Source organism: Prionailurus viverrinus, chromosome D4 (genome assembly GCF_022837055.1).
Source record: "Prionailurus viverrinus isolate Anna chromosome D4, UM_Priviv_1.0, whole genome shotgun sequence".
NCBI classification, from domain to species: domain Eukaryota; kingdom Metazoa; phylum Chordata; class Mammalia; order Carnivora; family Felidae; genus Prionailurus; species Prionailurus viverrinus.
The window spans coordinates 29,453,625-29,466,632 of NC_062573.1; the positions used below are offsets into that span (position 1 = coordinate 29,453,625).

General features: G+C 51.8%; 1 protein-coding gene across 3 annotated transcripts in view; it reads left to right on the forward strand.

Annotated features, from left to right (window-relative positions):
- Positions 1-13,008, forward strand: part of PAX5 (paired box 5) — a 195,641-nt gene that overhangs the window by 148,721 nt on the left and 33,912 nt on the right. The gene's annotated exons all lie outside the window — the stretch shown is intronic.

The following is a 13,008-nucleotide window of genomic DNA, read 5'->3' on the forward strand; positions in this document are numbered from 1 at the left end:
ACCCAATTTAAATGACTCAAACACCAGGAGACCCCATCCCCAGGCGCTCCCAGCAGCCTGACTCCTTGGGGTTGAGGACCATGTGCTCAGCACAGACAGGATGTTGGCTGATGGGTTTGTCACTTGATTCTAAGCTGAATACCCTGTGGCCACTGAAACCTTATCCCCTCGGGCCAGCAATGTGTCAGTTTCTTTAAAGACATTGGAAAGGAGGCCACCGCGTCTCCTTCTCTTGTAGAAAGGTATGGGGAAGGACAGCACATCATCACAGTGCTGGCTGGCTGTGTACTAAAGGGCATGAGCATAGTAGAGAAACCCAAAGTATCGTTTTTTGAAAAATGTTTTAAAAAATCAGGGGAAAAATCAGGACAGGGTTGGATGTTGTGACGCTTCTTTTAAGTCTCTTTTTCTGAGTCATTTACCTGGTGCCTGAGCCCCTCCTTCTAGCCCACCCTAGTGGTCCGGCCCAAATAGCCCAATGCCTCTCCCAGCCTCTTCCCCAGCCCATGTCATGGGCATGTGCACCCTGGGCCCGAGGACTGGTGGGGGATGTGGACAGAAGTTGAATGTGAGATCGAATGTTCACATCTGCGTGCGAAGCCCCGTAGGATGATGAGCGAGGCTAGGGGTGGGAAGGGAGGCAGGGCAGATCAGCGCCTGGCCAGGCTTCTCCACTCAGCCAGGTCCTGGCACGGATACCAAGGAATCCCAGAGTTCTGAATTCACTCTTGGCCTTCCAGGTTGCTACAGAGGTGTATTTAACAAGGTAGGAGGACAGAGCATATTTCATTTAACGGTTTGTTAGCTTGATTTATGACTTTTAAATATGAGACATATGGGAAATGGCCTTTGTGTGGGCCCTTGCCCCGGGCCTTGCCAGTGCCAGGGAGGCCTGCCAGGTTCACACCTGCGAGAAGCCTCTGTCTTTCTGCTGTGAGGAGGGGCCCACAGCCCCTCAGAGCATAGGGAAGTGCTGTGCATGAGGCAGACAGAGGCGGTGGGACCCAAACTCTTGCTCAGCCCCACTCTCAGGAGATGGAGCCCAAGTCCTCTCTGCTAACGGCCCCTCATACTTAACGTGGCACTTTATAAAAGGCAAAATGCTTTCCCAGGAACCCTTTATTGTTCCAACCCTGTGAAGCGGGCTGGGTAGGACTCAAATCCCCATTTTCCAAAAGGGGAAGCGGAGACTCAGAGCGGTTAGGGAACTGCCCAGGGCCGCACAGCTTACAGGTGGGAGGGCTTGGGTCTGGGTCTTTGCCCCCCGGTTCAGCACTCGTTCCTCTGTCCCGTGCTCCTCTGTGTGGTCTGGTTCCCTCAACACAAGCTTCTCACTGATGGCAGACGGGGAGGCAGCCGCCCCAGGCCCTCTCCTGAGGACACGTTGGCAGGTAAGGCTGAAGCCTCCCGGCCGGCCTCGCTGGCTCCCCACTGCAGACCTCAAAGAGGCCAAGTTCAGAGAAGCAGTTGAGCTTTCTTGAGTCTATCCAAACAGAGCTGCCCCCTGGCCCCTGTGATTCCTCTAGACCTAATTACTAGGCTCAAGATCCAAATGGGCACGGACCTGGCAGAGACCCCAGTGGGAACCGATGGTGGTTCCTCACCTATTAAGAGCAGCAGCAGGAGTCACAGGCCTGAGCAAAGGCACAGTCTAACCAAACCTGCTGGCAGCAGCTGGACAGGTACCATCAGAGGCTTGGCCTGCTGGCGTGGTTTCCTGGCACAGAGGGAGGGTACACAATGTGGAGGGAGGAACACAAACATTCTGGCAGGAAGCCCCAGGTCTGCCTCCTCCTCTCTCCCTTTCTTCTCCTTATGCTTTTTCTTCTCATACACCCCCCAGCACTCATTCATTTTCAGACCCAGTGTCAGGGCTGGGACTCCACGCTCAGTGGGCATGATCCTTAGTTCTTTTTCCTCAATGTCCAAACTATGGCACGCCTTTGGAACTCTGTTTCCAACATGATTGCCAAACCTTTTTTTTTTTTTTTTTTGATAGACAGAGAGAGAGGCGGGGGGTGAACACACGTGGGAGCAGGGTAGAAGCAGAGAGAGAGAGAGAGAGAGGGAGAGAATCCCAGGCAGGTCCCATGCTCAGCATAGAGCCCAATGTAAGGCTCAATCTTACGACTGTGAGATCATGACCTGAGCCAAAATCAAGAGTTGGATGCTTAACTGACTGCTCACCCATGCACCCCACCAAATCCGTTTTTTGAGTGGCTTCATGGGTGCTGGCTCACATGCATGGTGTTTGCTGAACTGCCCTCAGGGCTGGCACAAAGAGAGCTCACCTTACAGGAGAGTAGGCCTTGGGCCTGCCATTCAGGCATCACACAATCTGTCCTCAACTTGCCTTTCTGGTCAAGTCTCCCAGCCTGTCCTCTCCTTGACCTCCCACTGGTTCCTAGCATGCCTCACATACTTATTAGTCAGTGTCACTCTTTGACCTTGGTTTAGACTACTTCCTGCCTCCACCTGTCGGGATCCAGCTTTACCCTTCAGAGCCAAGTGGAAACATCACCTGCCCCATGAAACCTTCCAGCGTGGCCGTCCCCTGGGGGATAATGCTGGATGCTTGGCTTAGTTATGCCTCATAGCCCAGCACATTTGTGGCCTTGTCAGCTATGCTACTGGATGGTGGGCTCATAAAGGCCAGGCCCTCTTGTCTTCTGTACCCCTCACAGTCCCTGGCACATAATAGGCCCTTTTGTGTGTGGTGGCTGAGGGAGGGAGGCAGAGAAAATTAATACTAAACCGTGTATCAGTTCCTGTGACAAGTCAGCAAACCTTGGCTTAAAATAATAGAAATGGATGGTCCCACAGTCTTGGAGCTCAGGGCTGTGCTCCCTCTGGAGGCTTTATGGAAGGATCCATTCATGTGGTGCTCCTTGGAGCCCTGGTGCTCCTTGGCCTGTGGCCACCTCACTCCACCTTCACATCTCCCTCTCCCTTGGAAGGACACGCGTGACTGCATTTAGGGCCTAACTGGGTAACCCAGGGTACTCTTCCCATTTTAAAGTCCTTAATCATATTTACAAAGGGAACCCCCCACTCCTCCTTTTTATCCATGTAAGTAACATTCACAGGTTCCAGGGATTAGGGCATGAATACACCACAACCTGTCTGAGGATTTCAACTTTGTATTTGTCCAGATTTCAAATTCGTAATCTCTTGGACTTCTGAATCTGGGAGGCATTCATTTGATTGTGGCAGTGCTGAAGTTGGTGCCATGTCATAGGCCCCCAGGGGCATGTCGGTACTGTTTGTTTCTCCAAACTGAGCAAGGCTTTAGAAGATTTTTTTTTTTTAACATTTGGAGAGAGATTGAGAGAGAGAGAGAGAGAGAAGAGGTGACTGAGTGGCTCAATTGGTTAAGCGTCTGACTCTTTATGCTCACATGGTTCGTGAGTTTGAGCCCCTCATTGGGCTCTGATGTGACAGCTCAGAGCCTGCTTGGGACTGTCTCCAATCCTCCTCTCCCAAAATAAATATTAAAAAAAAAAATAGGAGATTGTTTATCCTGCTTTTGTCTGAGGCTGTAACTTGGCAACGGGCTGTTTCACTCTATGGAACTGTCCTCCTGCCTCGCCTAGCAGTGAATCCAGAGGGAGACCAGAAATCTTCTGAATTGTTTTTTCCATTCTAGGTTTTAGGAAATTTGGCTGCCACCTCTTCTTTTTAAGGGAAGACTTTCATGTGGAAGGTTTGCTTTTAGGACACAGTGAGGAGGGACTGCCTCCAGAGTACATTTGGGCAATTGACCTCGTGGCCCTGAAGAAAGTCAGCATTGCATTTTTCTGTAAATTCCAGCTTGTGGGCTTGGACTCTGTTTCAATCCTGCTTCTGCCATCCGAGTGTCGTCTGACATTTCTGGCTTCGGGGTACCCCCATGTCTGCAAAACGGGGCTTCTTGATATTCCCTGGTATTTGGAGATTCAGTTTCTGCAGGTCTGCAAAATCTGTACCGCCCTTTGTTGATCCCCCACGTTGAATAAAGCAAAGAGGGCACATATCAGCTTAGAACGGAAACAGTTCAGTTTTATTGTTCATCAAGTCCTAGCAAATGCCAAAAGTTTTGCACCAAAGATTCCACAGTGTCCTGATGGGTATAACTAGTTGATTCCTGCCTGGAGATATTTATACAACCTAACAGATATCGATCGACATGGCATTTGAAACCCTTAAATTTTCTAGGCCAGGTGAGAAAGAAGGGTGTTCGCTGCCCTTTGGTTCCGGTGAGTCTCAGCAGCAAGGGAATGGGCTTTTAGAGGAACCGGTAAGGGATGGCCCCCACGTATGGCCCCATTTTGGAGCCATAGGCCAGAGTGCCCAGAAATCCTGACCACGTCCTGTTTGCCTTCCTTGGGCTGCAATAGACAAGAAGCCGATTGGAGGTGTTAGAAGGCGCCTGGCAGGTTCCTCCCGTCCTGGGCACTCTCCTTGCCATGGATAGGTGTACAGTGTTTCTTAGGTGCTTTTCAGTGAAATCGCCCAATTCGCTGATGCCTTTTATTTTCATGAGGAAGGAGGGGAGGGTGGATGGAACGGGAACCTGAGGCCAGTGCAGAGGTCTAGCACAACAGTGAGAGGTGGGCAGGCATAGTGCCTGGTGGACTGGGGCGAGGGGATGAGGTGCAGGTGCAGCTTCCTCTCAACCCTCTCTGCCGCTGTCACTGGACCGGGCATTTCACCTCCTCGGAGGGGCCTTCCCCGTAACAAATGCACATGACTTTCCTGTTTCTAGTGTAATGAGTACCACAAAGAATATGATGTATACATTCACCATCTTACAGTTCTGGAGGTCAGAAGTCCAAAGTGGGTCTCAACGGGCGAAAGTCAAGGCATCTGCAGGGCTGTGTTCCTCCAGGATGCTCTGGGGGAGAATCGTTTCCTTGCCTTTTCCAGAGTGCAGATGCTACCTGCACTCTTTGCCTCGTGGCCACAGTGCCCCATCTTCAAAGCTGGCGACGCTGAGCTGAACCTTCATGGTGACGCCATCTTCCTGCTTCTCTCTCCAGCCTCCCTCTTCCACTTCTAAGGACTCGTGGGATTTTATTGGACCCACCTGGATAATCCAGGGCACTCCCCTGATCTTCAGCCAGCTATTTAGCCATCCTCCTTTGCTATCTAACCTTCCATGTTCCCAGGTTCCAGGGATTAGGATGCAGACCTCTTTGGTGGGGGGGGGGGGCATCATTCTGCCTACCACACCATCTAAACCAGGAACCCCATCACTCCTGTCACAAAGCATCGTGTTCTTTTCATTCGTCATACTAAGCACAGTTGAAGGAATTTAATTAGTGGTTTACTCCTTCCTCATCTGCTTTCCCCTCAGGTCTGTGCAGTTTGCAGGGGGTGTGTGGTACCCAAAGCTATGTCATTTTGTTCACTGCTGTGTCCCAGTTCCTGGCAGAGTGCCTGACCCATGGTAGCACTCAGGGAATAGTAGTTGAAATACAAAGGGGGGGCTTTGGGCTGCGCTGCCAGTGAGAGCTCAATCCACTGCCAGAGCATTTGTAGCCAAAGATGCTGGGGCAGCCACGTGGTGAAGCAGGGAGGCTGTGTGGTTAACAGCATGGACTCTGGAGCCAGACTGCCCATTGTTTGTTTGTTTGTTTTTTTAATTTTTTTAATGTTTATTTATTTGTGAGAGAGAGAGAGAGCGAGAGCGAGCAGGAGATAGGCAGAGAGAGAGGGAGACACAGAATCTGAAGCAGGCTCCAGGCTCTGAGCTGTGAAGCACAGAGCCCGATGCGGGGCTCGAACTCACGAACCGTGAGATCATGACCTGAGCCCAAGTCGGAGGCTTAGAGCCACCCAGGCACCCCCAGGTTGCCTAGTTTTGAATCACCATCCTGTTTCTCACTAGCTGTGTGACTTGGGGCAAGTTACATAACTTCTTGGTGCCCTGGTTTCCTCCTCATCTGTAAAATGGGGTGATGGGAATAAGAGTGAGCATTAAATGATGTAATGCATGTAAACACTGTTATTGGATTTTTGCCTGGTACATATCACGTGCCATGCAAGTGTTGATGATGATGATGATGATGCTTGTTGTTTATACAGGGGGCTGAGCTGGGTGTGGCAGTGAGAGGAGACACCTAGCTAGCATGCCTAAAGTTGGCCTGACTCGGGCTGACATCAGATTGAGGGCTCTCCAGCAGAGTTCATGGCCCAATGGAGCCCATGGATCAGTTGGAGAACAAAAGAGAATCCAGTCACAGACAAGAGTGTTGTCAAGCAGGGGTGGGGGCAGACCCTGAATGCTGCCCGCTTGGAGAAAACAGAAAGACACCTGGGGGTGGTTCAGTTGAGAAAGGTGTCCTGTTGAAGGGAGCCCTTAGGCTGGGCTGTGACAAGTGTATCCTTGGCCATCTGAGCAGGAGGGCGGGGGCATTGGGGGTGGGGCAGGGTTGAGCCCAGTGGCTGGAGTGGGTTCATGTGTGTGGAGCATGGCACAGCTACCCCGGTAAATGAGTAAATAAAGTTGGCAGGAAGGAGAGCTGGTTGAGGAGGAGGATGCTGGTGACCAGCGAGATTAGGATTCAAGTTTTCGACTTTTAGAGGCCAAGCAGATATCCAGGCAGGGTCCTCTGCGGGTGTCAAAGCAGGTCAGGAATACCAGGGCCAAGATCTGGCCCAGAGAGAGACAGAGAGAGAGTTCCCCAAGAAAAGTGAGGACTACCATGGAAGGAGGGTGGCTTCACCACTGACTATCTATGTGACTACGCACAAGCCCCATGACCTGAGTCTGCCTTGCCTGCTGTTTTCGAGAATCATTTGAAATGATGGTGGTAATGTTACCGAAACACCAGCCATACGGGGCAGGAGAGTAGGGGAGGAGGGCTTCTTTTCCCTATCTGTAGCAAGCCCCTCCCTGACTTTGAGCCTCCACTGCTGGGCAGGCCTGCTCTCTGGAAGCCAAGGTTTGGGGGAGGTGGGGCCCAGCACCAGGCAGGGAGGCAAAAGCCTGGATGGTGGCCAGAGTCAGCCAGGAACTTGCTGTGTGATCTGACATGACATTTCCACTTTCTGGGCCTCATTTGGCACGTGGGCCACGGGTAGAATACACTGCACAATTCTGTAAGTCATGGCTGGGACCATGAATGGGAGCCAGAGGGATCCCTTTTCAGCCTTGTATGAAGACCTTTCCCCAGAATTAGAACTGAAGATAGGCACATGGGCAGGTTTGGGAGAGAAGGGGCTAGCAGAAGCCAGCAAGGATCTGGTGGAAGGACTGGAGCATCAAGGTGGGGGGTTGGACCAGTGCCCCCCAAGTGCCTCCCAGGCCTAAGTATCAGGCTTGGAGAGTGTTTTCTCAGAGAATGAATGGCCTTGGGCCTTAGCTCTTACTTCTCCCTCACTCGGGCTTCTGGTGGTCCTGTGGCCTGGGTACTTTTGAAGCTCCCTCCACACCTTTCAAAGCTCACCTTGGGCTCCCCATCACCCACCTGTTGCTCCTTCCTGACTCTTTACTGCCCTCTAGTGGCCTCTAGTCACTCTACCACACCAGGAACTGACGGGGGGTGGAGGGTGAGGGGTGGAGGGTGGGCGGGGAATACCAGGCACAACCAGTGTGAAACAACAGCCGGCTAGTCATTTGTTCATTCTTCAAACGTTTCCTGGAAGTGCCAGTCTAGGCTAGGTGTGGTGTTGCAGACACAGTCCCTGCCTTCGGGGAGTTCACAGACTAGTTGGGGAGACAGATATAAAAAAGTCATCCCTGCATGCTGTGTCAGGAGCTAAAATGTAGGAATGTGCTGAGGAAATGCAAAGGAGGGTGCTGCTGAATTTGCTGGGGCCATGGGGCCAGGTGGGGGAAATCAGGGAAGGCTTCCCAGAGGAGGCCACTTGGGCTGGACCTTGAAAGGTAATTTTGCAGTCTGAGAAACTGAAAGGGTGTTGTAGGGTGGGGGACGAGTGCGTGATACCTGCCGGACCAGAAAGCATGGGCATCCATGCAGGAGCTGGGTGTGACCAAGACTTTGGGGTGCTGGCAGGGACAAGCAGGAAGGACAGGCCGAGCTGAATGAAGAAGGGCCTCTCCCAGCACCCAAACGTCAACCCCCTGGAAACCTGGAGTGCATGACATAGTGCAGCCAGCAGCCTTGACAGATGGCAGGCTCTGCTCAGGCCGATCTGGATAGGAGTCAGGGTGAGGCGGCTGTGCCCTCACAGAATGGAGCATTGAGGGGTCTGGAGTGGTCTGATCTGGACAGTCTATCCAGCTAGCTCCTGGGAACCCTGCGTTGAAGTGATGCTGGGATTGGGGGAGACCCCATGTGAGCCTAATGATGTCTTTGTTGTATTGGGGAAAGAAGAATTGCAAAATCAAAGACTCAGATGGAAAACATGCCAGAAGCATGAAGGTCTTTTTGGAATTTCAGAGATCTGGGTTCTGATTCCAGCTTCCAAGTACTCACGGCGTGACCTTGGGACATGGCCTTGGGGCTTCCTTGGCTCTCTCTTAAAACGGGAGGCGGTGGGTGGGGAGATTAGATAAGATGTTCTCTAAGGGCCTTTCTGGTCGGCCATTCAAGGGCTTCTAAGTCTGTGACATCCCTACCTGCAGGTATCACCTCCCAGCTGGACTGGAAGCCTGGCTGAGCACCGCCACCTCTGTTCTAAGTGGGCAGCAAATGCTTCCGAGTCCCCCTCAGGACTGGGTCTGTGATGTGACAAGGCGGTGGCCCTGGGCTATCATGTGTCATTTGATAATGACTTCCAAGGGGTAGAGCTGAAGGAAGGGGGCCTCAGGATGTGCCAATCCTGTTCACCCACAGGGAATCCTTGTCTCCACAGGGAAGGTTCTCCCCTAACACAAAGACTAGCCTTCAGGGCCTCCACACCTGGGATGGGTTCTTACAGACTTTAGAGTCTAGAATTTTAGGGCAAATTTTAGAAGCAGCAAAGGCCACCGTGATTTGTTCCATCTTTAAAAAAAAACTTTTTTAATGTTTATTTAGTTTCGAGAGAGAGACAGAGACAGAGACAGAGTGCAGGTGGGGGAGGGGCAGGAGAGAGAGAGAGAAGGAGACACAGAATCTGAAGCAGGCTCCAGGCTCTAAGCTGTCAGGACCGAGCCCGACACAGGGCTTGAACTCACATACTGCGAGATCATGACCTGAGCCAAAGTCCGATGCCTGACTGAGCCACCCAGGTGCCCCTCGTTCCATCTCAACAGAGTGTCCTTTTGGAGATCATGGGAGGAGGCGGAGGGAACACATCACGGGACTTTCTCACATAGCCCATGACAGGAACAGGTGAGAAGTCGAATCCTAGCTAGGGAGGAGGGCCCTGCCCAGAGCCAGGAGCTCACTGGCTGCCTAGGAAATGGCACTGGGAGCTTGGAGCAAGAGCTGGGGACATCTCACCTCCTGCGGCTACTCTGTCTCGTGCACTTGTTACCTTTACCCCCACTCTGCTTCTTCTGATGGCAGTTATTGAGAGGCAGTCATGAGTACAGGACACCATATGTCTGGGCTCCTGACTTCCAGTTTCCCCCTCATGTGCCTCATGTGTTTTTTTAAACAAACAAGCAAACAAAAAACTGGATTATGATGCCTTTTTAGGAAATCGGGGAATACGATCAGGATTGGCTTTAGAAGAAATGGAGTGTTTGGAGGGCATCTGAGCAGTGGGTGGCATTTCCTGCCCTAAGAGATTGGGTTCCCAGGCTGGTGCAGAAACAGTGCAGGTGCACAGCCCTAGAGTGTGGGTGTCCTGAGGAGAATGGGCGGCCTCGCTGGGCCTGGGGACTTCATCCTCCTAAATCCTGGTGGCTGAGTCAGATTCTAGGAGATACACCCTCAGGATTGGACAAGGGCTGCCGCTCACGTAGGCACAGGCCCTTGGAGAGCAGCGACAGGGGGTCATCCTGAGCACCTGGCCCACAGGAAGTGGCAGCGCAGCCTGCCTCGAGCCCCTGGGATTTTAAGCCACTCTGTTCCACTGCCTCCCAGTATCACTTCTTGCCCGAAGGTCTGCCGAGAGGGCTGGGTGACAGTTCTCTCTGGTTAAATGGTTGAGTCCTGGTTAGGGGCAAATGAGGAAAAGGTGCTTTGGGCCTGGCTCAGCTGGGTGGGCAAGGGAGAGGCCTCTTGGAAGGGCTCCCCATGCAGGAGCCAGCGCCCCACGGTGGCCAGGGCTCAGACAAGCCCCCTAGCTGTCTAGCCATTTGAAGCTCAGGGCCCAGCCCACTTCTTCCAGCTAACTTTCCTTTTAGTTTTTATGACATTATCTGTGAGTGTACCTTAGCCCCAATCAGACTTAAACTCCTGAAGGAGATTGACATCCTAGCCGGGACTTCCACGGGACAGTAATAGGGGATGGCAGGGTCCCTGAGAGGTCCCGGACTAAAAGCCTAAGAGGTTTTTTTTTGTTTTTTTTTTTCAACGTTTATTTATTTTTGGGACAGAGAGAGACAGAGCATGAACGGGGGAGGGGCAGAGAGAGAGGGAGACACAGAATCGGAAACAGGCTCCAGGCTCTGAGCTGTCAGCACAGAGCCCGACACGGGGCTCGAACTTACGGACCGCGAGATCGTGACCTGGCTGAAGTCGGACGCTTAACCGACTGCGCCACCCAGGCGCCCCTAAAAGCCTAAGAGTTTTTCGGGAATGTACAATAATATGAGACTTGACCCAAACTGTTTTTGCCTCCGAAACTCAAAAATGAAGCTGGGAAACTGGCATTAGTAAATGTTAAATTTAGTTTCTATAACTTATAACATTATGTTAACTTCATTAACTATTACATTTAGTGCTCATAAAAATTTCATGACATTTGAAAATAATTTTTAAGTTAGATTTTCTCACTTTGCAAGAATTCCCTACTCCGTGTCTTGATTGCTGAGAAATCGTAGCCACCCATAGATTAGATAAATGACTGTGGCCAAATAATTTCCAAGGCGGAATTATAAAAGTAAGCCTTTCTTATTTTTACTGGAAATTATCATTATTGTGGTACCTTTATGTGTGAAGTGCCGTAAGGTGGGTTGGAGACATGCTTCCATAGGAAGGTACGTGGTTGGGAAGAAGAGGCGTGAGACACCCTGGTTTCCTGTTGAGCCATATTGAACATAAAAAATAATGGTGGGGCCTTGAGCTGATCAGGTTGAGCTGGTGCCAGCAGCCATCCATCCATCCATCCATCCATCCATCTATCCATCCATGCATCCTTCTTTCTTTCCTCCCCCATCCCTCTCTGCCTCCCTTCCAACATTTATTGACTATCTGCACATCCCAAGCGTGAGCCTAGGGATATAAAGGTGAAAGCCATGACCGTTGTCCATGAAAAGCTCTTAGTCTACAGCACAGATGGGCAAGTCAGTAAGGGTCTAGGGGGACGAATGTGGTAACAGGTAAACTCAGGGACTCTGGGAGCACAGAGAAGGGGGGTACAGCCTAGACTGGGGATGTCAGGCATGGAGGGCTCCAGAATTTTTCTGTAGGAGGGTTGGAGTGGGGAGGGCATGTCTGAAGCTGGTTTTGCAGAGTTTGGCTAAAACTGTGAAATACTGTCCGCATCAAAGAACCAAAGAGGCTAGAGGTGTAGCTAACCCTGGGTCAGGAGAGGGATCTAGGAAGAGATGAGTCTCTGGCTTGGCTTGTCACTGGGGATGAAGCGTATGTTAGCCAATGGAATGTGGAGTGAGGAGGGAGAAAATGAATGGGTCGCAGGTGGGGGACGGTAAGGACAAAAGGTATGCTCTGCCTCTACACATACTAGAGTCCTTCCCCCAAACCAGACTGAATCTGTTGGGAGTTATCTGTGTTTTCCTCCCTTTGATTTGCTGGAATCTGCAGCCCACAGCTACAAGACCTCATCAGCTGTCAGCCCTTAGCTGGCTTGACCACCCTCTCCAAGTCTGTGAGTCACTCCATCTGGGACTTCTCTCTGGAAGAGAGAAGTTCTCTCCAGAACTTCTGGACAGTGCTCTGAGCCTTCGGGCGCAGGGAGAGCCAGTAGGCCTTGGCTTCTGCCCTCCAAAAGACTTCTTAATGAGGCCGAATTGCTTACGTCCATAATGTAATTTCCACCAGCAAGCCTTCCCGCCAGCCTGCGCGGTGGTACAAAAGGAGCCCTATCTGTTATCCCTAGTTGCAGTTTGAAAGCACCTTGTGAGGTTGGAGTGTTTAGGCCCACTTCAGAGGCATGCTAGCTGAGTTCAGAGAGGTAGCATGCCTTGCCAGGAGTGCACAGCCAACAGGGGAGCGGCTGGGCCTGGAAACTGGCATTCATGTCTCAAGTTCACCCAGCTCCTGGTGCCCATGGAGAGTGAGAAGGAATGGGCTCTGGGCCCTGGAGACAGTCGTGGTTTTCCTGGTGGTCCGTCAGGGCTGTGGATGGCCTTCCTGACCCAGAGACCTTTTTATGGTCCAGATGAGGCTCTTCCCAGCTGGGACACCAGGGAACCACACTTCAGATTCCAGTACATTCCCTCTACTCCCCACCTTCCCCTGTGCATGTTTGACCCGTCCTCCTAGACCCCAAATCTAACGCTCTGTCTTATAGGAAGCCTGCTACCACCTCCCCACACACACCCCCCTGGGCCTCATCTCTCCCTTGAGCATACCCCAGGGCACTGCCCATGGTCTACCTCGTCAGAGCTGTGGTGACTGAGTGCTCTCATATCCTGGTTGCTCCTCTTGGAATCCTCCACCTACGTGGTCCCTGAACACAGTAGGCGCTCGATGGATATGGGTGGAATTCATTTGAATTGGGCACATGCCCCTCCCTACCGTGTCCGACCCAGAGTCAGGGGCTTAGGGCCCAAATATGTGTAATTAAACAGGGCTTCAGCTTGACTTCCATGCCCCCACTCTTTCTTCCAATATTTGCTCTGGCTTCTCGCTGGAAGACGCCGAGACAATGGCCCTTGTTACCCTCTGTTTGAGTTATTTATTTTTTTCACTTTTCCCTCCTTCCCCTCTCAGGGGACTCGCCTCTCGCCCTCATCCCTCATGTTTTCCCTTTCACTTGACTGTCACTCTCATTGTCCTCCCG